This window comes from Heterodontus francisci, chromosome 31 (genome assembly GCF_036365525.1).
Source record: "Heterodontus francisci isolate sHetFra1 chromosome 31, sHetFra1.hap1, whole genome shotgun sequence".
Lineage (NCBI taxonomy): Eukaryota > Metazoa > Chordata > Chondrichthyes > Heterodontiformes > Heterodontidae > Heterodontus > Heterodontus francisci.
Window position 1 is genome coordinate 30,989,291 of NC_090401.1, and position 25,022 is coordinate 31,014,312.

The 25,022-nt window shown below is 41.8% G+C and overlaps 1 long non-coding RNA gene across 1 annotated transcript; it reads right to left on the minus strand.

Annotated features, from left to right (window-relative positions):
- Window positions 1-507: 507 nt before the first annotated feature.
- On the minus strand, window positions 508-24,971 carry LOC137346949 (uncharacterized). Its single transcript, XR_010968834.1, has 3 exons — window positions 24,937-24,971; window positions 4,765-4,804; window positions 508-2,929 (listed from the first exon to the last, which is right to left on the minus strand). It is a non-coding gene; the product is annotated as an uncharacterized lncRNA (long non-coding RNA).
- Window positions 24,972-25,022: the final 51 nt, after the last annotated feature.

The following is a 25,022-nucleotide window of genomic DNA, read 5'->3' on the forward strand; positions in this document are numbered from 1 at the left end:
GATGAAGCGAAGAAAGAAATGGAACTGCTGATCAGGACATCTCTGCGATACAGTGAGTTGGTGCTGCTGAAGAAAGAGGTGGAGAGCATGCATGTGGCAGTCCATGGTATTGAATGTGAATCTCAGGATGCGGCAAGAGCAGTGGTTTGAACATCTTGAATATCGTGGGTGGATCTGAAACATGAATGGTCAGTTGGAATCCATGTGGAATAAGTCAGAGATGGAGACAGTTGCTGAAAAAAGAGATGTGGCTGTGAAAGTAAGTTTTGGTTGATACCTGATCAAACGGGAAGTGAAACCGAAAGCAATGAAGGTGACCAAGGTAAAGAAGATAAACAGAAATCCTGTCGGAGCTAAGAGTAGAACTCCTTCAAGGTGGGCATTCCTGGAAGAGATATGGCAGTGAATTAAACACTAATGCAAAAGCAATGAGTTTTGAGGATCAAATTTCCTTGTTTATACCCCATATTCAACACTGCGAACAAAAGAACTGAGATCATCTACTTCTTTATTGAATCTGTAATGACTTTTTGTCAAAACATTTACTTAGGAGCTGAACTCAGCTTTAAAAAGCAAACATTGAGTTATTTAGAATGTTAAACATCTTGACATACAAAGCCTTTATGACGCAGTGACATTCAAAGTTAGGTGTGTTAAATTCTTTGCCATTTGCATTAGATTTGACCTTTTTAAAATGGCTTTTTATTCTCAAATTGCACAATTAACTAATGTCATACATTATTCATCACTCTTTCAAGCCTTACTTTATTATGTCAGTAGGTACTGATTCTTTACTATTGACCCTACATGCTACAATTAATTACTGAAGCCAGGAAACAGTATGAAGTACTTAGAGCAAATAGAGTTTTCCAAAAAAAAAGAAAATTGCTGCTAACAGAAATTATGATTTTTGTTTGAAATTCGCATCCACATTGAATTAAAAATGTACACAAGTAAAAGGCTCAAATTAAGATAGCCCTTTTTATGCTGGCATGTAGAAATTAATTCTTGACACTGCGGGCACTGGCTGTAATTCGTCAGTGCTTTTAATCCATCTGCTTTTAAGAGGGGGAATTTACTGAATGCTGATGTGCACAATAAATGTAACAATGGAAGTCAATCTTCATTGGATGTCTGAACTGTACATTAAGTGCAGACCCAGGAAGGGTTAAAGACCAACACTCCAGCTGAAGAAGGGGCAGGATTTTACAGTAGCATCAAAAAATGTTCTCTCATTGAAACAAGTGGAACTGATTTGTAGGTGCAGTAGACATGCTCTGAATGTCAACTTATTGTTGATTAGATATCTTTGTTTTCATAGCATGTCTTCTCATTATTGATCTTTTTTATTCATTCATGGGATATGGATATCGCTGGCAAGGCCAGTATTTAATGTCCATCCCTTATTGTCCTTGAGAAGATGGCAGTCAACTGTCTTCTAGAACTGCTGTAGTCCATGAGGTGAAGGTACACCCACAGTGCTGTTTAGTAGGGAGTTCCAGGAGTTTGATCCAGTGACGATGAAGGAATGGGGCGATACATGGCCGAGTTGGAGGGGAACTTGCTGGCAGTGCTGTTTCTATGCACTTGCTGACCTTGTTCTTCTAGGCAGTACATGTCGCTGGTTGGGAGGCACTGTTGAAGTTGCTGCAATGTTTCTTGCAGATGGTACACACTGCAGTCACAGTGCGCCAATGGTGGAGGGAGTGAATGTTTAAGGTGGTGGATGGGGTGCCAATTAATTGGGCTGCTTTGTCTTGGATGGTGCTGATCTTCTTGAGAGTTGTTAGAGATGTACTCATCCAGGCAAGTGGAGAGTATTCCATCATGCTCCTCACTTGTGCCTTGTAGATAGTGGACAGACTTTGGTGAGTCAGGAAGCGAGTTACTTGCTATAGATTACCTTGTTTTTGATCTGTTCTTGTAGCAACAGTATTTATGTGGCTGGCCCAATTAAGTTTCTGGTCAAAGGTAACCAACAGGATGTTGATGCTGAGTATTCAGCGATGGTATTTCTGTTGAATATCAAAGGGCAGTGGTTAGACTGTCTCTTTTGGAGATGGTCATTGCCTGCCACTTGTGTGGCACTAATGTGCTACTTACTAGCCCCCGTCTGAATAATGTCCGGGTCTTACTGCATGCGGGCATGGACTGCTTCATTACCTGAGGAGTTGTGAATCATACTGAATGTTGTGCATCATGAGCGAACATCCCCACTTATGACCTTATAATGGAGGGAAGGTCATTGATGAAGCAGCTGAAGATGGTTGAATCTAAGACACTTCCCTGAGGAACTCCTGCAGTGATATCCTGTGGCTTAGATGATTGACCTCCAACAACCACAACCATCTTCCTTTGTGCTAGGTATGACTCCAGTCAGTGGAGAATTTTCCCTGATTCCCATTTACTTCAATTTTACTAGGACTCCTTGAAGTCACAGTTGGTCAGATGCTAAACTTGATGTCAAGGACAGTCACTCTCACCTCACCTCTGGAATTCTGCTCTTTTGTTCAAGTTTGGACTAAGGCAATAATGAGGTCTGGTGCCTAGTGATCCTGGAGGAACCTAAATTGACCTATTGGGGTTTGAAGTATTTAAGCACAGCACTGTAAAAATATTTTTCTTGTAAATGAATTCAAGATCCTTTGAAACTGCTGCATTGCGTGTGGCACGTTTCATTAACAGAGTGCTTTGGCAAGAAACACAACACAACCTTGACTTAAGCAACATGTGACTCACACCATGCCATTCCACAGTATGGGAAGGGCTGGGATGGGAGTGGTTGAATGCTACATAGTAAAGTCATGTGCATTTGAATACCATTCAACCATTCAATTTAACATGCAGTCTTTTTTCTCTTCATGGTGAACAAGAGGTCTCCCAAATAAAAACAAGAAATGCTGGAACCATTCAGCAGGTCTGGCAGCATCTGTGGAAAGAGAAGCAGAGTTAACGTTTCGGGTCAGTGACCCTTCATCGGAACTGACAAATATTAGAAAGGTCACAGGTTATAAGCAAGTGAGGTGGGGGTGGGGCAAGAGATAACAAAGGAGGTCTAGATTGGACCAGGCCACATAGCTGACCAAAAGGTCACGGAGCAAAGGCAAACAATATGTTAATGGTGTGTTGAAAGACAAAGCATTAGTACAGATTAGCTGTTAATACACTGAATATTGAACAGCAGCAAGTGCAAACCTGAAAAAAAACAGTGGGTAAGCAAACTGAACAAACTAAGATGAAATGAACTAAATGCAAAAAAAAAAAGATTGTAAAAAATGTGAAAAAGAACGCAAAATAAAAAAAGGAAGAAAAAAATAACTAAAAATGAAAGTAAAATGGGGGGCTGTCATGCTCTGAAATTATTGAACTTAATGTTCAGTCCGGCAGGCTGTAGTGTGCCTAATCGGTAGATGAGATGCTGTTCCTTGAGCTTGCATTGATGTTCACTGGAACACTGCAGCAATCCCAGGACAGAGATGTGAGCATGAGAGCAGGGGGGAGTGTTGAAATGGCAAGCAACCGGAAGCTCAGGGTCCTGCTTGCGGACTGAGCGGAGATGTTCCGCAAAGCGGTCACCCAGTCTGCGCTTGGTCTCCCCAATGTAGAGGAGACCACACTGTGAGCAGCGAATACAGTATACTACATTGAAAGAAGTACAAGTAAATCGCTGCTTCACCTGAAAAGAGTGTTTGGGGCCTGGGATAGTGATTTAATCATGCGATTGCAGGGGAAGGTGCCATGGGACGGGGACGAGGTGGTGGGGGTAATGGAGGAGTGGACCAGGGTGTCGCGGAGGGAACGATCCCTTCGGAATGCTGACGGGAAGGGAGGGGAAGATGCGACTGGTAGTGGCATCACGCTGGATATGGAGGCTGGTGGGGTGAAAAGTGAGGACAAGGGCAACCCTGTCACGGTTCTGGGAGGGAGGGGATGGGGTGAGGGTAGAGGTGCGGGGAATGGGCCGGACACGGTTGAGGGCCCTGTCAACCACAGTGGGGGGAAATCCTCGGTTGAGGAAAAAGGAGGTCATATCAGAAGCACCGTCATGGAAGGTAGCATCATCAGAGCAGATGCGTCGGAGACGGAGAAACTGGGAGAATGGAATGGAGCCCTTACAGGAGGTAGGGTGTGAAGAAGTGTAGTCGAGGTAGCTGTGGGAGTCGGTGAGCTTATAATGGATATTAGTAGACAACCTATCCCCAGAGATGGAGACAGAGAAGTCGAGGAAGGGAAGGGAAGTGTCAGAGATGGACCATGTAAAGGTGAGAGAAGGGTGGAAATTGGAAGCAAAGTTGATAAAGTTTTCCAGTTCGGGGCGGGAGCAGGAAACGGCACCGATACAGTCATCGATGTACCGGAAAAAGAGTTGGGGGAGGGGGCCTGAGTAGGACTGGAACAAAGAATGCTCGACATATCCCACAAAAAGACAGGCATAACTAGGACCCATGCGGGTACCTTTTACTTGAAGGAAGTGCGTGGAGTTGAAGGAGAAGTTGTTCAATGTGAGAACAAGTTCAGCCAGGCGGAGAAGGGTGGTGGTGGATGGGGACTGGTTGGGCCTCTGTTCCAGGAAGAAGCGGAGAGCCCTCAAACCATCCTGGTGGGGGATGGAGGTGTAGAGCGATTGGACGTCCATAGTGAAGAGGAGGCGGTTGGGACCAGGAAACTGGAAATTGTCAAAATGACGTAGGTCTCCCAAATACTTTAACAGACTTTCCATTTTCTGCCTTGTAAAACACAGCTGAAACAATTGAGATGCCTCACCTCAAGTAAAGAAACAGCAGAGCTATTGGTCAATGTAACCCTGTGAAAGAATAAATAGATGTTAATTTACTGTGATAAAACCAAAAACAAAATTATAACAAAAAGAAGCAGATGTGTCAGTTGAGAAATTCTATAGAGCATGTCCCTTATTCTTTCCCCACCAGAAAAATATGGTGACCAAATTATATCTAACAGGAGTCCTTAAGACCAGAACACAGATACATTTAGAAATTTGAACTGTTTTTAATAACACTCGTACTGAAAAAATTTAATTTGAGTGGTATTGTAAAATGATTTTCATCTCTACAAAAATCCATATAAATGTTCATATTGTTTCATATGGACTCATTGTAAAAAAAAAAGAAAAACATCATATTTATTGCCATCGACATTTAGTGAATGTCATTCCTAAATTACAACAGTGACTAAACCTCAAAGGTACTTAATTGGCTGTAGAGCACTTTGGGATGTCCTGAAGTCATAGCAGACACAACATAAATGCAAGGTCTTTTTTTCTTTCACCTCTTGCCATACAAAACCATTGCACAATCTGGAGCTTATTGCTTTCAGAGAATCTGCATCTATTTGGACATTGTTATTCTTCTGTGTAATAAATGAATCCTTCTATTCACATACTCCATGTCTGCAACTGTATTTTTCTGTGCAGAATTGCACTGTGGACTTCAAGAACTGGGACTGTTCAATCTGAAAACATCAAATGGGCCAAAAATTCAGGGGAGGGTGATTCCAAAACTGACGGTAGGATCACGCTCACTGGAATCCTCCATCAATGGCCCTGGAAGACTTTCTGGGGTCAGGCGGTTGTCCGCATTGTCATAACTGTGGAAGATGTCAGTGCCACTAGGGGCATGTCTAGATTTCCTGCTATGTTGTGGAGGTAGGCTGAGGCAGGGGGCAGGCGTCAAGGAGCCCCTGGAAAGATTACAGCTGCCCCCACACATTTAAGAATTACTGTGCTACAAAATGGATGCATCGCTTCGGAGAACCAGGCAGCGTCCCTGGCCTGGACCCTAAAATGTCTGCTGCTCACGGGCCTGATGTGCCTGGTTTCACAAGACAGGCCCCAACAATCCTGTGCCAGGCTTTTGAATGACCGGGCATGTGAGAAGTGCTAGCATAGGGAGTCCGCACCCCCGGGCCTCTACTTCATCCTGCAACAATGGCTCTGTTTGCGGTGGGCAGACGCTCCACTTCCACAGGGCCAGATGGAAATGCTGGGGCAAGGTTGGGAACAGACATCCAGAATGCCAGCAGATGTTCAGCCCTTTTGTGCTCATTTTATACCAAACATTGCACCGGTGGCAAAAATGTGCAGAAACATCGGTAAATGAATGTCGCTAAACTGGCCAAATTTTCCTACAATTCCACAAATGCAAATAACAGTAGGAATAGCAGCAAACAGAATTCCATATCAATATAAGGGCTCCAACAACATAGTCCTCAGTGCATTGTTATAGTCTCCAATTACAATGAATTTTGGACACCTCAGCAGCTGATGTGCAGTCATGTGTACGTAATGCAAGTCAGACAATAAGTACATCAAAACATATGTGAAATATTCAGTTCATAACCAAGCCAGAAGAGACCAGGAAAGTTCTAGCTTCGGTTCCTGAACTGTGTTGAATTAGCTGATCTCATCCAGGCCGGCAGTAGCAGTGTTGCAATTGGCCTTAGAATCCCAGTTTAGGGAGGGGGTTAATAAAAATCAGCCGAGGTCCTGTCTCACAGTTGCTTGCAGCAACCTCTACTGCCAGTATTCTCAAGTGGGTGTCAGGTGAGGAAAGGATTTGGTTCAACTGATCTCAATGGGATGATTCGGGACTTTACAGCCAGTCATCCAGAGTATCTATTCCTGACCAATGATCCCTGCTATAAAATGTGTGTGCGGACATTGGGCGTGAAGACAAAATCAGCCTCTGTAGCTTGGCCTCAATGATTGTCTGTTTACACCTCTGTGAAATGCACTATATAAATGCACATTGTTGTTGTACTAGAAGGTGACCAATGATGCTGGAAATGTCCCTCAGCAAAGAGTCAATGCCTTCAGGAGATGGGAAGGAGAAAAAAATTGATGGGTTGAGTAAAAAGTGGAAGTTTCTTTGTAAATCACACAATAGTGCCAATCACCGCCATCTGAATTAAGCTCGTTTTAAAACAATACATTTCAATACTTGAATTCAGTTTCCCAAGGGAAAATAATTATTGCAGTATGTCCTAATATGAAGGAGTATTTGGGATCATTAGGACATGAGGAGTTCTGGAGATAGATGCCATCCTTAGTGTAGTTTAACAGACTGACACTTCTTTTATGTAAAAGAGTGAAACAGAGTAACTCACTGCATTACTTGTGTATCAAAAGAGTCATTTGCCATTTATAATGAAATTCCTTCTTATTAAAACAACAATTGTATTGCAAATAGCAAATTATTGCTTATAAAAGCTAGAGGCTGGGTAACTAAATAAATGCAAGTGTATGCATCTTTAAATGATTCATAGCATTGTGAATGATACTGTTACTTTTTAATTCCATAAATTTGCTGTTTATTAACTCACATTAGCATGAAGTTTGTAAATGCATCATGTTTGGAGTATAGACAGTACCCAGCTCTCTGACCATTAATGTGCTGAGGATAAAATGTACCTTCTAGGCATCACTAATAATGAGTTAATCTGATGAGGGAGAAAGCTACATTGTTGACTGAGACATTTTCTATTTGTTGCAGAAAGAAAACCTGTTTAATGTATAGCAGGTGTCAGTCTCCTAATAGTCACCTATTATGTGATGCTGTGGTCAATACTGCACTAAACGCCCTTTCTCACCCACCCATGGAGGGATAGGTCACTGCTACCACAAATGGCCTCAACAAATTGCATCTATAAAACATCCCTTGAATTAACAAACATCTGAGTGATTTTTAAAAAGATTGTTCACCAAAGGCATTTCCTTTCCCTTCCTTGAAACCTTAATTTTTCAATAATATATTTTAAAACTTATTTAAAGAATAGCTGGCATTTCCTTTGTTTAGCTTCCAGTGCCATTCTCCCTACTGTTCCATTTGAAAGTTTTTGTTTCAGTAGAGCTTGGAAATATTTTTATCGTTTTCTTTTTAATTAGGTAAAGAGGAAGGGACTGAAATACTGAAGGATAAGGCTATTGTGGGACCGTGTTCTGATGTATATTTCATTAAAGCATTTTGTGAGAGCCTTCACCAGCTTTCTAAACCCATGCTTCTGTGTTGGGGCTGATTCCTACATTCTTGACTATGCTTGTCCTATTTGCTTCAGTTTACAAAAAGCAGTTGATCTCACTGACATTACATTTAAACTTGTGTTTTACACCATTTCACATTAAAGTCACTTATTGTACAACTAAACAGATGCTATTTTCTTATGCTACTAAGGTAGTGATTCTTCATCTCCAAACACAGGAAAGATTTCTGTTGATGCCTGGAAGGCACAGTATATGAGCACAAGGCCAAGTTGCTCTGGCACCTGGGTTCGATTTCAAAATGGGATGCGGAAGTCTCTTGTACTGATGCCTGCAGTTAGTTTTTCCAATCTTCCCCAGTTCCCAGTGAACATAAATCCACCATATAAACTTACACAGAACTGTGTTCATTCCCACGAAACTGGCAATTGCCCACTGACAGGCGATGAGATTGCCTGGCATTCGAAATCGAAATGTGGCATTTATATAAGTAGAGGATAGTTTTTCTGAGGTGGGACATCAGTGAATATTGCTGGATTGGGATACAGGAAGCTTAACCCTGTTGTATCTAACACATGCTAGGAGTGTTTAATATTCCCAATGGATGTGGAAAAGTATTGCATTATTCATTTCTCACAAGCACTGACATTCTTCACCATACTGCACAAAATCACCCCTTAAAAAAAATTACAGAAAACATTTACAATTTTATAACTATGTAACCAGTTCATCAACTGAGATTGACATTTCTTCATGTGCCACTTCTGGTGAAAGGTGCCTTTCAAGAGATTGCCTAACTGTTATTTCCTTTAATTGCAAGTGAACTGCTAAATATACTTCTCAATATACTACAATACTTTTGTGCTGTGATTATTCTGTTTTCATGGAAATATTTGCTTTGTTAAAAAAAATAATTTGGTTGTGTCCACTATGTTGATGTAAATACATTACATTTAAGAGGAAGATAGTGTAAATATACTTCAATCTATTGCTGCCTCTGACACCTTAGCAGCAGTCATTCTAAGTTGACCTGTCAAGTGGGAAATTAAATGGTTTCGGTCGTCTGCCTGTTTTACACGCTGCCAGAGTTTGCTCTCCATTGATTTCTCTGGGAAGTCAAATCAGATGTCCTCTAAAATAGGCAGGTTAGGTTGAACAAATAAAACCTCTCACAAATAACTGTACAGTAATGTTGTGCTTTCAGTCTGGATATGGGAATGTGAGTGAAATGGAACAAATATCTACTATTAAATCATTACTTCATGAAATATTAATATGCCACAATATACCCATATGGATATAATCTATTAGACCAGTGACAGTGCTTATAAATATATTGAAAATTGTCTTATGTAAAAGAAATGTTTAAATAAATGTACAGGATAGATTTTGTGACATAAAATTTTAGATTTGAATTTTTATTGACTGACAAACTCTTTCCTTCTTTCTGTCTGCCTGTCTCTCAGTCTGTTTGTCTGTTCACTGGTCGGTCGGCCTGTCCGTTTATCTTTGCAACAGTGGATTCATCCCTGAGACGAGATCCTTTGGTTTTTCACCAAACCACCTGACTGTTCCCTAATTATCAGACCTGGGATCTTGCTAGAAATAAACTGACAAAACATGTTTATGCTGTGGGGTCCTTGGGCCCGATTTTAACTCTGTGCAAGTCAGTGGGTTTTGAATGAGTTAAAATCTTGGACCTTGTTTACAACAGAAATAAGTGTAGAATATACAGTTTAAATGTGCGGCTTGCTTGCCTGTATAAGAAAATAAACGTTGGGAAAAGAATTTAACCAAAATGTCACCAGGTACAGCAGCAAGTCTGTGTTATTATTAATTAAGAATAATGCACATTGTGTTAAGTAGATTGGTTTGTTGAAGGCTACATATCATCTGATTTGATTTTCGTAACAATCCAGGGATGAGAATACTGGCAAAATAGTGCTGATGAAACATGGGTCTGTTAACTAAATGCATCAGCAATATACTCAAATTGTATTGTGGGCATTCATAAGAGATGACTGTCTGATAAAATAAGTGATGCAGTTTGCCTCGGCATTAAAATATTACATAAACACAAACAGCAACTTAATTATTTCTCACTTGACATCAAATGAGAGAAAATCATTTTTATTTATTTCAGAACATGAGTACACATGAATAAACATATACATTTCTGTTTGGTCTTTTCCATCCATTGCTTTTATTTATTTTTCTGAAAGGTTCTCCTTGTTTTTAAATTCCTATCCTCCCTCACACATTGATATTCGCTGTTCAGAGGCCTGTTCCTAAATCTCTGCCAATGCAACTCTGTGATTGGTGGCGAGAAGAAAGATGAGTGAATGGCACACTCACTGACTTGTCTACACTTTACACTTATTGCTCCTCCTGATGTTAGGAAGACATGACGAGCTCACAATGGGGGAGACTTTCAATTGTCAACCACCTGTTTCTTGCCTGAAAGAAAATGGTTTCACTGGCAGTTGAAATTTGCTGGGAATTTTGTGCACCCATTTAGCTGGCTCATTTTCCTCCTCACCAGACCAGCAAGCTAATGCTTGCTGAGAAAATGTTCATGAGATCTGAAGCTAAAGGTGTTTGGGACGCCCCAACTACAGTATTGAGTGGGTGCTATGGGCGCTCCCTTTTAGCACCCGAACTGAAAGTCCCCTTGCATGAGGCCACTGTGTGGAATCTGGGGGCACAAACCTCATCCTATTGATTACCAACATTCCACAGAATTAATATGTTGTGTATCTGTTACATAACGGGCTGGATTTTGTAGGTGTTTGCATTAGTTTAAATGCAACCCACAGCAATCTTGCCTTCAGTTCCTAATCTTCAGCGTGGCTTGTGGCACCCACGTGCCTTCACTTTCCCATCCAGTGAAAGCTGGCGCAACTGAGGTGGGGAAGGAGTCAATTCTGATTTTTGTATAGGGAAGTGGGGAAGGGGACAACTCTGCATTTTGTTGAACTGTCTGCAGGGCTGGCAGCCTTTTAAAAATGGTGCCTGCACCTGCTTCCGCATCAGGCGACCCTGTGAATGGGGTCGCTAATGCAGCCTCCACCACATGATTGGGGGCGGGGGGGAGGGCACACGGCCACCGTGAATATGTTAAGTGGCCACCTGCTGCGTAATCGCAGCGGCGCTGCAGCGCAGGTCTGTGGGGGGTGGCCACCATGTTCCGTACGACTACAAAATCCAGTCCAATGTAATTGATGCACTGAATATTGGATTATAATGATGTAGACACATTTTAGCAATGGAATTTTGAACTGCTCATTATTTTATGGATGAAAATTGAAGGAGACTGGGCTTTTACACTTCTTGGACCTGGGCTTGAATCGCATCAAGATAGATGGGATGAAAGTCTTCCTTCTGTGAGGGTCCTAAACAAAATACATTTGGGCAATTACAATCCACTTTCGAGCATGCATGAGTGCAGAACGCAGAACTGTTCATTTGGTACAAATTTGGCAATGTTGCCTTCAGGGTGACTTAATGCTATGAAAGTAACACTACCTGGTCAAATATAAATCAAAACAACAGACACCCATCTCAACCTGAAATCTTGTCATGCAAACTGCCTGATTATCCTCAATTCTCCTGTCAAATACATACTCTTGTGCAGTTCGAGTAAAAAGTAATACAATGGATCTCAGTACAAAGAGATCCACAATACACAAGTTTGAGCTCATAACTGTCATGAAATGGAGCTTTTGAAAGGGAGCTTGCATTTTTCTGTTGACGCAGATGTGGCATTTTAGTTCCCTGGAAAGGAACAGTTTCCATTTCGGGTGCATTGTGCCACTATCAAGCATTCTCAGGGCAGGTATAGCAGAGCATTGATGAAGCAACTTTTTTTCTGGTCTGTCACAACAACATGCATGAAACCCAGCCTCAGAAAAGCATCAAGGTTTTCCAAACTATTTACTGGCCTAGGTGTTTCCATCGTTGTTATTAAACCTGTATATAAAATATACATGATGCAGTGCAAACAGAAATTTGCATAGTTTAAAAAAAAAACTGAACAAAGCTTTTTTATTACAAGTCCGCAAAGTTCAACAGGAACTAGAAGAAATATTACAAATAAAAATTGAAAAAAGTTGTTTAAAAGTATTTCCGCAAGATAATGTTTTTTGTGAAATTCTCTTAGCTTTTATAAAATGCTGAATTAAAAGCAGGTATATGAAACGATTGACACAGCATGCTACCTAATTGGTTTAGCCTATCTTTCCTTTGACTTCTCACTGGCAAAGCTTTCTGATTTTACTATCAATTTCCTGACAATTGAACCACATATCTTCCCACAAAAAAAGGAAAGTCATTCTCAACATTGTCACTTGCTGGCAAGGAGCTTCACTGCTGTAATTCACAATGATTTATCTTTAGCCTATTTTTCTTGTTGCAGTTTTTATGCATTGCAGTCTATGATGTGACTCCACTTGTATATAGCGATATCTTTGAAGATAGTCTAACTGAAAAGAAGTCTTTTTGAAAGTGTATGTATAAATAATGAGAGTGTGTGAATATATATATGATGGAAAAAAATATTCAAGTATACCAGATATGCCCACTTAATTTTAGTCTTCTAGCGGTACATTTGTGATTCTGTTAAAAGTAGTACCAGCATTAATAAGCTTCTTCTTATGCCGGTCCTTCCTACTTCTCTGGATACAAAACTGTGACGATAATGGTTATTCCCTCAAACACTGCCACCACTGTAATACTCGTCTTCAAACAGTATCTCTATATCCAAAAAAAAGGATCATTGTGTAGGTAATATTTTCAAACACATTCCTTTCTGAAATGAACTATATGTAGATATACTTAATACTTGAGCCATTTTCTTTGAAATTTCAGATATATGATTAATCTGCTTAATGTAAGCTATTGGAAATTTAGACAATGTACACTGTGACATGTTTATTTCATGAGGATGTAATACTAGTGATGTTGTAAGCATTTTTCTATTATACTATTTTAAATGAATCTGGTTCCATTAGGAATTTTCTTATTTTGCCTTTCATCTTCCAGTCTTCAGCCACAGTAAGTACAGAAATATTGGACCAGTGCAAGTATAATAAACATCACCAGTGGAGCAGTTATCAGAGAGGTTATGGGTACTCTCTCAGACAAGGAGAGGTAGATTTACATCTTTACTGTCTGGTCGTTAAGCAAAGTACAGAGAGGTAAAGGGTAGGGGGAATCACATACCAATAACAGAACACTCCAAATTTTCTTTCCATTTACATTACTGCTGCCTGTATCCTAACTCACACAAACTCACCCTCACCCATCACCCCTGTGCTCGCTGACCTACATTGGCTCATCGTCCAGTCACACCTTGATCTTAAAGTTCTCATCCTTGTTTTCAAATCCTTCTATGACTTTACCCCTCTTTATCTCTGTAACCTCCTCCAGCACGACAACCCTCCAAGATCCCAGTGTTCCTCCAGTTCTTATGTAACCCCAATTTACATTGTTCCACCATTGCTGGCCATGCCTTCAGCTGCCTAGGCCCTAAGTTCTGGAATTCCCTGCCTAAACTCTTCATCTCTCTTTACTCCTTTAAGACGCACCTTAAAAACATAACCGTTTTGGTCACTTGTCTTATCGCACTCCTATGACACACCCTGGACATTTTAATACATTAAAGGTGCTATGTAAATACAAATCCTTGTTGTTGTAGTTGTTGTTCTGTAATAGATGTGTTTCTCTAATCCACTCAATTTTCCTCTTGCGCTCCACCGATAAAGGTGTAAAGCTACCCTGTAATATTTTACTTTATTAAAGGGTTGGAACTTTGACTGCTGGGAAGTGAGACAGAGCAAATGACTGTGCAGAATTTCCGTCGCAATTAAATCACATGCGACAAAATGCAATGCTACAACATGATTTGTATCACGTTAAGTAAACAATGTTTGGTAAACACAAGTAAAAGATTTGGGAAAAGTTGACTTTTCAAAGACATTGATTAACAATAAAATAATGAATATGTTAATTACATTCAGACATGTGCAAACTGATCTGTTTTAGACAGGGTCATCCATAAAGCCTGGTTATGTTTAAACCAAGCTACGTTTGCCTCTCACCTGTATTTACACCACTGTTTGGTTCTCATATGGTAGGCCAACACCAAAATAGGAGCTCGCTACTGGTGCATATTTGGTACATTATGATGCAAACTGTGAGCAAACCTGAACTAGTCCCATGTATCAGCATATTTATGCTATAATGCTGTTTTGCATCAAAACTGATGTTCATGTATTTAACAGCAAGGTACGTCAGCCAATAATATTTGCTGTTGTCCTCTTTTGTCCAGGCCGATGAATAGGGTTGGTAAGCTTAGTGTGAGCAAGACGTCTACAAGCCACTCCACTTCTCCCAAATTTAGGAGGGTACCTAAATCTAGCACAGGTGGAGCAGGAAACAAAGATTGGCCAGGAAAACAGTGAATGAGCAAAGCAAGCCTTCAAGGCTGAGTTACCTCTGGTGTAAACCAAGCATCTTCCTATAAGGAGGAAAGATCAGGCATCCAAACTGGAGTGCTGTAGATGACAAAGAGTGATTAAAAAAAAACAGAAAAAGGAGGTTCATGACAAATGTCAGGTACGGAAAATGGAAGAAAACCAGGCAGGGTGCGGAGAGTGCAGGAAGAAATCGAAAAAGGATATAAGAAGAGCAAAGAAAGAGTGTGGGAAGAGTTTAGTGGGTAACAAATAAGGGAACCCAAAACTCTTTTATTAACTTAAAAAAGGATAGTTAAAGGAATGTTGGGGTTGATTAGGGACAAAAATGGAAATCTTCTTGTGGAGGCAGAAGGCATGACTGAGTTACTAAATGAGTTCTTTGCATCTGTCTTCACAAAAAAAAGGATGAAGTCAACATTATCATAGAATCATAAAATGGTTACAGCACAGAAGGAGACTATTCGGCCCATGTTGTCCATGCCAGCTCTCTGCGAGAGCGACTTAGCTAGTCCCATATCCCTGCCCTTTCCCTGTACCCTGCAAATTTTTACTCTTCAGGTGCTTATAAAATTACATTTTGAAATTCATGATTGAATCTGCCTTCACCACACCCTTAGGCAGTGCATTCCAGATCCTAACCACTGCATAAAAATGTTTTTTCTCATGTCGCAGTTGATTCTTTTGCCAATCACTTTAAATGGATATCCTCTGGTTCTTCACCCTTCTGCCAAAGGGAACAATTTCTTTCTAACTACTCTGTCTGGACACCTCAAGATTTTGAACAACTCTATCAAATATCGCCTCAAACTTCTCTTCTCTAAGGAGAACAGCCCTAGGAGAATGGTTTATCGATCCTGAGGAAACAAACAAGCAAATGTAGCTGGTCTCTGCATCCAGAAGTGACAGTCTCATTGTAGCTGATCTTTGCACCTGGAAGCAACAGCCTCCTGTCCGTTTGCTGAGTCTTCTCTCTTTGGCTTTTGCCTCCTTGAATTGGCCGAGGTGCTGGTAGTGTCTTCCGTCCTTGGGGTCCTCAGTCTTCTTGAGCTAACCAAAGTGTTAGGCCGGAGCCAGCATGGAGCCTCCTTGAGAAACTCTGTTTCATCTGAAGAAGATTTCTCCAATCTAACCACATAACCAAAGTCCCTCATCCCTGGAATCATTTTCATAAATCCTTTCTGCACCCTTGCTAAAGCCTTCACATCATTCCTAAAGCACAGAGCACAGAATTGGACAAAATGCCCCAATTGAGAGCAAACCATTGTTTTATAAAGGTTAAAATAAAAGCAAAATACTGCAGATGCTGGAAATCTGAAATAAAAACAAGGCATGCTGGAAATACTCAGCAGGTCTGGCAGCATCTGTGGAGAGAGAAGCAGAGTTAACATTTCAGGTCTGTGACCCTTCATCAGAGGTGAAGGTTTTGTAATTGATGCCTTTGTTTTATTCGTTGTTGGGATGTGAGTGTCGCTGGCAAGGTCAGCATTTATTGCTCGTTTCTAATTGCCCTTGAGAAGGTGGTGGCCTTCTTGAACTGCTGCAGTCCATGTGGTGTAAGTACACCCACAATGCTGTTAGGGAGTTCCAGGATTTTGACCCAGTGACAGTGAAGGAACAGCAATACCGTTCCAAATCAGGATGGTGTGTGACTTGGAGGGGAACTTGCAGGTGGTGGTGTTCCCATGCATCAGCTGCCCTGTCCTTCTAGGCAGAAGAGGTCACAAGATTGGAAGATGCTTTTGAAGTAGGTTTGGTGAGTTGCTGCAGTGCATCTTGTAGATGGTACATACTGCTGCCACTGTGCACTGGTGGTGGAGGCAGTGAATGTTTAAGGTGGTGGATGGGGTGCCAATCAAGCAGGCTGCTTTGTCTTGGATGGTGTGGAGCTTTTTAAGTGTTGTTGGAGCTGCACTATTCCAGGTAAGTGGAGAGTATTCCATCACACTTCTGGCTTGTGCCTTGTTGATGGGGGTGGACAGGCACTGGGGAGTCAGAAGATGAGTCACTTGCTGCAGAATTCCCAGCCTCTGAGCTGCTCTTGTAGCCACATATGGTTGGTCCAGTTAAGGTTCTGATCATTTGTAACACCCAAGATATTAATGGTGGGGGATTCAGCGATGGTAATGCTGTTGAATGATCAAGGGGAGATGGTTAGATTCTCTCTTGCTGGAGATGGTCGTTGACTATGTGGCGCAAATGTTAGTTGCCATTCAGTTTATAAAGCTCAGGATCCCATATGTCTTTTTAACCACTTTCTCAACCTGTGCTTGATTTGTACACATATACCCCAGGTCTCTGTGTTCCTGCACCCCCTTTAGAATTGTACCCTTTATTTTTTGTGCCTGTCTTCATTCTTCCTACTAAAATCTATCACTTCATCCTTCTCTGCATTAAATTTAATTTGCCACGTGTCTGCCCATTCCACCAGCCTGTCTATGGCTCCTGAAGTCTATCACTATCCTCCTCACAGTTTACAATATTTCCAAGTTTTGTATCATCTACAGATTTTTAAATTGCGCTCTGTACATCCAAATCTAGGTCTTTGTTTATATTAAGAAAAGCACTGGGCCTTGTACTGACCCCTGGGGAACCCCACTGTATACCTTCCTCCAGTCCAAGAAACAACTGTTCACCACCAGTCTCTGTTTCCTGTCACACAGCCAGGTTCGTATCCATGGTACCACTTTCCCTTTTATTCCAAGGGCTTCAACTTTGCTGGCAAGCCAATTAGGTGGCACTTTATCAAACACCTTTTGGAAATCCATATGCTTCATCAAAAAAGTCAATTAAATGAGTTGAACACATTTTGTCTTTAACAAATCCATACTGGCTTTCCTTAATTAATCCACACTTGTTTAAGTAACAGTTAGTTTTATTCCAGATTATCATTTCGAAAGCTTTCCCACCATTGAGTTTAAACCGACTATCCGGTAGTTGCTGGGATTATCCTTGCACTCTTTTTTGAACAAATTTACAATTCTCTAATCCTCTGGCATCATCCCTGTATCAAAGGAAGACTGGAAGATTATGGCCAGTAGCTCTGCAATTTCCACCCTAACTTCCATCAGCATCCTCGGATGCATCCCATCTGGACCTGGTGACTTAACAACTTTAAGTACAGCCAGCCTTTCTAATACAATTGAGCAATGAGGCAGGTTTAATTAGTAATTTCATAGTAAAAGATCCTCTGGGAAAAAGCAATCATCATACAACTGAATTCCATATTAATTTTGGACAGGACATGCTCCAGTCCCAAATCAGAACCTTAAATGTAAACAAAGCCAATTACTTAGGTATGAGGGCTAAGTTTGATTGGGTAAATAGACTAAATGTATGGTTGTAAATAAACAGTGGAAAACATTTAAAGAAACAATTCAAAATGTTCAATATGCATTCCATTGAAAAACAAAAACTCAGCAAGAAAGATCCATCTGTTGTATACTAAGGAAGTTAAGGACAGCATTTGATAAAAAGAAGAGGCTTATAATGTTACAAAAAAAAGTAATAAGCCTGAGGACTGGGAGTGTTTTAGAAAACAGCACAGGGTGACCAAAAAGTTGATAAAAAGGGAAAAATAGAACACGAGTAAATTAGCCAGGAATATAAAAACAGATTGTAAGAGCTTTTACAAGAATATAAAAAGGAGGAAAGTAGCTAAAATAAACATTGGTCCCTTAGAGGCAGAAACAGAAGATATTATCATAAGGAATGAGGAAATGGTAGAGACATTGAACAGATATTTTGTGTCTGTCTTCACAGTAGAAGACACAAATTACATACCAGAAATAGAGGGTAACCAAGGGACTAATAAGAATGAGAAATTTAAGGTAATTAATATCAGCAGAAAAAAAGTACTGGAGAAATTTAAGGGACTAAAAGCCGACAAATCCCCAGGACACGATGACCTACATCCTAGGGTTCTAAAAGAGATAGCTGCAGAGATAGTGGATGCACTGGTTATGATTTTCCAAAATGCCCTAGATCCAAAACAGTCCCAGCAGACTGGAAGTTAGCAAATGTAACACTGCTATTCAACAAAGGAGTGAGAGAGAAAACAGGGAACTACAGACCAGTCAGCCTGACATCAGTCATCAGGAAAATGCTGGAATCTATTATTGAGGAAGTTTTAACAATGCACTTAAAAAAATCATAGTATGGTCAGAGTCAACATGGTTTTACAAAAGGGGAATAATTAATTTGAGTTTTTTGAAGATGTAACTACTAGGGTAGATAAAGGGGAACCAGTAGATGTAGTATATTTGGATTTCCAAAAGACATTCAATAAGGTGCCAAAGAAAAGGTTAATATACAAGATAGGGGCACATGGAGTTGGTGGTAACCGCATGGATGAAGGTCTGGTAACGGACAGGAAGCGGAGAGGCAGAGAGTAGGGATAAATGGGCATTTTCAAGTTGGCAGGCTGTGACTAGTGGAGTGCCACAAGGATCAGAGCAGGGGCCTTAGCTATTTACAATCTATAGTAATGACTTAAAAGAAGAGACTGAGAATAACGTATCTACATTTGCTGACGATAGAAAGTTAGGTGGGAATGTAAGCAGTAAGGAGGACACAAAGAGGCTGCAAAGAGATATAGACAGGTTAAGTGAGTGGGCAACAAGCTGGCAGAAAGATTATAATGTGGGGAAGTGTGAGGTTATTCACTTTGGCAGTAAGAATAGAAAAACAGAATTTTTTAAAAGGTGTGTAACGTTTAAATGTTGATGTTCAGAGAGACTTGGGTGTACTTGTACAAGGAATACAGAAAGTTAGCATGCAAGTACAGTGAGCAATTAGGAAGGCAAATGGCATGTTAATTGGCCTTTATTGCAAGGGGCTTGGAGCATATAATAAGGAAATCTTGCTACTATTGTATACGGCTTTGGTGAGACCACACCTGGAATACTGTGCACAGTTTTAGTCTCCATACCTGATAAAGGATATACTTGCCTTGGAGGCAGTGCAGCGAAAGTTCACTAGATTGGTTCCTGGGATGAGAGGGTTGTCCTAAAACAAGAGGCTGCATAAATTGGGCCTATATTCTCTGGAGTTTAGAAGAATGAAAGGCGATCTCATTACAACATACAAGATCCTGAGGTGGGGTTTAACAGGGGAGACACCGAGAAGTTGTTTCCCCTTACTGGGGAATCTCAAACATAGTCTCAGGTTAAGGAGTCAATCATATAGGAATGAGATGAGGGGAAATTTCTTCACTCAGAAGGTTATGAATCTTTAGAATTGTCTACCCCAGAGAGTTGTGGATGTTCCATTGTTGAGTATATTCAGGACTGCGATCGATAGAATTTTGAACTCTGAGGAAATCAAAGGATATGGGGAGTGGGCAGGAAAGTGGAGTTGAGGTAGAAGATCAGCCATGATCATATTGAATGGTGGAGCAGGCTCGAGGGGCCGCATTCTCCACATCATGGAGTAAATGGTAATGATGATAATTGCCAGAAAACTTTTCTAAATCCAAATCCTACACTAAACTGCTTAGAAAAGGATTCTCCATGCTTAATCCAGAAACAATAAATTGGCCCTAGTGCCCTTTAGATTCATTCGCCGATTCAACTTCACTGAATCGATAACCTGAAGTCCTCTTCTGCTGAATATTGATTTCAGCATCAAAAGGCACATAACAGACTGATTTGGAAAATAGAAGCACATGGTATTAAAAGGATAGTGATAACTTAGGTACATAATGCTGTAAGGGATAGGGGGCAGAGTAAAGTGGTGAATGGATGTTTTTCTGACTGGAGAGAAGTATTCAGTGGAGTTCCCCCTAGGTTCGGTATTAGAATCATTGCTTTTCTTGTTGTATATAAGTGATCCGGACTTGGATATAGGAAGTACAATTTCAAAGATTGCAGATAATACAAAATTTGATAATGTAATAAATAGTGAGCTGGACTGTAGCAAACTTCAGGAAGAAATAGACTGGTGAAATAGGCAGATACCAGGCAGCTGCAATTTAATGCAGATAAGTGTGAAGTAATGCAACAACATAGAGAAACAACATGGAAAGTCTGTATAATCTAAATGGTACTATTTTGAGAGGGATACAAGAACAGAGGGACCTAGGGTGCATATTCATAAACCCTAGAAGGTGACAGGGCAAGCTGATAAGGCAGTTAAGAAAGCGTACTGGATACTTGGCTTAGTAAATAGGGACATTGAATACAAAAACAAGGAAGTCATGCTAAATTGTGACAATCACTAGCTGGAGTATTGTGTACAATTCTGGACACCACACTTTAGGAAGGATGTCAAGGCTCTGGAGAAGGTACAGAGACGTTTTACCAGGATGATACCAGGGATGAGGGAGTTCAGTTATGTGGAGAGATTGGAGAAGCTGGGATTGTTAGCTTTAAAGCAGAGAAGGTTAAGGGAAGTAAAAGCAAAATACTGCGGATGCTGGAAATCTGAAATAAAAACAGGAAGTGCTGGAAATGCTCAGCAGGTCTGGCATCATCAGAACTGACGAAGGTTAGAAATGCAATAGGTTTTAAACAAGTAAAGTGGGGGTGGCGGGGGAAGATAACAAAAGGGAAGATGTGTGATAGGACAGAGGGCCGGAGAGATTAACTGACAATGTCATGGGACAAAGGCAAAGTGAGTGTGCTAATGGTGTGATGAAAGACAAAGGGCGGCACAGTAGCGCAGTGGTTAGCACTGCAGCCGCATAGCTCCAGTGATCCGGGTTCAGTTTTGCGTACTGCCTGTGCGGAGTTTGCAAGTTCTCCCTGTGACCGCGTGGGTTTTCGCCGGGTGCTCCGGTTTCCTCCCACAGCCAAAGACTTGCAGGTTGATAGGTAAATTGGCCATTATAAATTGCCCCTAGTATAGGTAGGTGGTGGGGATGTGGTAGGAATGTGGAATTAATGTAGGATTAGTATAAATGGGTAGTTGATGGTCGGCATAGACTCAGTGGGCTGAAGGGCCTGTTTCAGTGCTGTATCTCTAAACTAAAACTAAACTAAAGCATTAGTGCTGAGGGAGTGTTAATGACAGAATAATGAGCAGCCCTAGCCAAAAGCACAAACATGAGAAAAACAGTAGGCAGGCACATGGTACAAAAAGGAACAAAATAAAGTAAAAAGAAAGGGCCAGTCATATTCTGAAATTATTGAACTGAATGTTCAGTCTGGTAGGCTGTAGTGTGTCTAATCGGAAAATAAGTTGCTGTTCCTCGAGCCTGCGTTGATGTTCACTAGAACACTGCAGCAGGCCCAGGACTGAGATGTGGGCATGAGAGCAGGGGTGTGTGTTGAAATGGCAAGCGACCGGAAGATCGGGGTCCTGTTTTCGGACTGAGCGGAGGTGTTCTGCAAAGTGGTCATCCCAATGTAGAGGAGACCACATTGTGACCTGCGAATACAGTACACTAAATTGAAAGAAGTACAGGTAAATCGCTGCTTCACCTGAAAGGAGTGTTTGGGGCCTTGGATAGTGAAGAGAGAGGAGATAAAAGGGCATCATTACACCTCCTGTGATTGCATGGGAAGGTGTCATGGAAAGGGGACGAGGTGTCAAGGTTAATGGAAGAGTGGACCAGGGTGTCACGGAGGGAACTATCCCTTCGGAATGCTAACAGGGGAGGGCAGAGGTTAAGGGGAGACCTGATAGAGGTATTCAAAATTATGAGGGATTTTGATGGAGTAAGTAGGGGGAATCTGTTTCCTCTAACAAGTGGGTCATTAACCAGAGGCCATAGATTTAAAATAATTGGAAAAAGAATTAGAGGGAAGACGAAGCAAAATTATTTCACATGGAGGCTGTTATGATCTGGAACGCACCACCCGAAAGGGTAGTGGAAACAGATTCCATGGTAATCTTCAAAAGGCAATTGGATGTGCACTTGAAGAAAGCTAATATGCAGGGTTATGGGGAAAAAGCTGGGGTCTGGGACTAAATTGGACAGCTCTTTAAAAGCTGGCAAATGCACGATGGGCCGAATGACCCCCGTCTGCGCTGTAAGATTATTTGATTCGACCCTTAATTAAAAAGTCAATCTGCACAATTAAACTAGAATACATGTGAATAAAAATAATTGTAATTTGGAGGGTTGGCCCAATAAAGCAGTTGATGTCCTGTGGTGCTCATTAGTCCTGTGTTCACATTGTGGCCACTCAGTTGCTTAAAACATAACACTTTTGATAGTATATTTTGAAAATATACTATATCCCCCTCAAATCTAAATCGGGGGACATAATCACTGACCAACGCAAACAGATGGACCGCTGGGTTGAGCACTACCTAGAACTGTACTCCAGGGAGAATGCTGTCACTGAGACTGCCCTCAATGCAGCCCAGCCTCTACCAGTCATGGATGAGCTGGACATACAGCCAACCAAATCGGAACTCAGTGATGCCATTGATTCCCTAGCCAGCGGAAAAGCCCCTGGGAAGGACAGCATTACCCCTGAAATAATCAAGAGTGCCAAGCCTGCTATACTCTCAGCACTACATGAACTGCTATGCCTGTGCTGGGACGAGGGAGCAGTACCCCAGGACATGCGCGATGCCAACATCATCACCCTCTATAAAAACAAAGGTGACCGCGGTGACTGCAACAACTACCGTGGAATCTCCCTGCTCAGCATAGTGGGGAAAGTCTTTGCTCGAGTCGCTCTGAACAGGCTCCAGAAGCTGGCCGAGCGCGTCTACCCTGAGGCACAGTGTGGCTTTCGTGCAGAGAGATCGACTATTGACATGCTGTTCTCCCTTCGTCAGATACAGGAGAAATGCCGTGAACAACAGATGCCCCTCTACATTGCTTTCATTGATCTCACCAAAGCCTTTGACCTCGTCAGCAGACGTGGTCTCTTCAGACTACTAGAAAAGATCGGATGTCCACCAAAGCTACTAAGTATCATCACCTCATTCCATGACAATATGAAAGGCACAATTCAACATGGTGGCTCCTCATCAGAGCCCTTTCCTATCCTGAGTGGTGTGAAACAGGGCTGTGTTCTCGCACCCACACTTTTTGGGATTTTCTTCTCCCTGCTGCTTTCACATGCGTTCAAATCCTCTGAAGAAGGAATTTTCCTCCACACAAGATCAGGGGGCAGGTTGTTCAACCTTGCCCGTCTAAGAGCGAAGTCCAAAGTACGGAAAGTCCTCATCAGAGAACTCCTCTTTGCTGACGATGCTGCTTTAACATCTCACACTGAAGAATGCCTGCAGAGTCTCATCGACAGGTTTGCGTCTGCCTGCAATGAATTTGGCCTAACCATCAGCCTCAAGAAAACGAACATCATGGGGCAGGATGTCAGAAATGCTCCATCCATCAATATTGGCGACCACGCTCTGGAAGTGGTTCAAGAGTTCACCTACCTAGGCTCAACTATCACCAGTAACCTGTCTCTAGATGCAGAAATCAACAAGCGCATGGGTAAGGCTTCCACTGCTATGTCCAGACTGGCCAAGAGAGTGTGGGAAAATGGCGCACTGACACGGAACACAAAAGTCCGAGTGTATCAGGCCTGTGTCCTCAGTACCTTGCTCTACGGCAGCGAGGCCTGGACAACGTATGCCAGCCAAGAGCGACGTCTCAATTCATTCCATCTTCGCTGCCTTCGGAGAATACTTGGCATCAGGTGGCAGGACTATATCTCCAACACAGAAGTCCTTGAAGCGGCCAACATCCCCAGCTTATACACACTACTGAGTCAGCGGCGCTTGAGATGGCTTGGCCATGTGAGCCGCATGGAAGATGGCAGGATCCCCAAAGACACATTGTACAGTGAGCTCGCCACTGGTATCAGACCCACCGGCCGTCCATGTCTCCGTTATAAAGACGTCTGCAAACGCGACATGAAATCGTGTGACATTGATCACAAGTCGTGGGAGTCAGTTGCCAGCATTCGCCAGAGCTGGCGGGCAGCCATAAAGACAGGGCTAAATTGTGGCGAGTCGAAGAGACTTAGTAGTTGGCAGGAAAAAAGACAGAGGCGCAAGGGGAGAGCCAACTGTGCAACAGCCCCAACAAACAAATTTCTCTGCAGCACCTGTGGAAGAGCCTGTCACTCCAGAATTGGCCTTTATAGCCACTCCAGGCGCTGCTTCACAAACCACTGACCACCTCCAGGCGCGTATCCATTGTCTCTCGAGATAAGGAGGCCCAAAAGAAAATTTTGAAAATCACACCTTTTCAATTAAACAGCCCAGTCAATTTCACAGAGTGTTGAATGATAATTGCGATGAAACGGGAAATGCATTTATAAAGAACGGAGTTACCATTTCCTTGCCCTTCGCGAAGAGAAGAAACCCTTTGCCTAATTGCTTGTAAATGACATTGTAATCTTTCTCCCACCCCAAAACAAGAAGATTCACCAAATCTTTTTCAAATCTATTTCAAAAATCAACAATGCACCTCATTCCTGTAAAACTGAACTCCCCCAAACACCCTCAAATTATTTGTGAGAAACAGAAAACATGAGACATAAACAAGAAGCAACTTTGTACCTGACTTTGCAAAAGTCCAGTTGCAGTTGCAAACTACAGCCACTAAGCGGCGGGGCGATGGGCGAGGAAAATATGTAACTGATAGG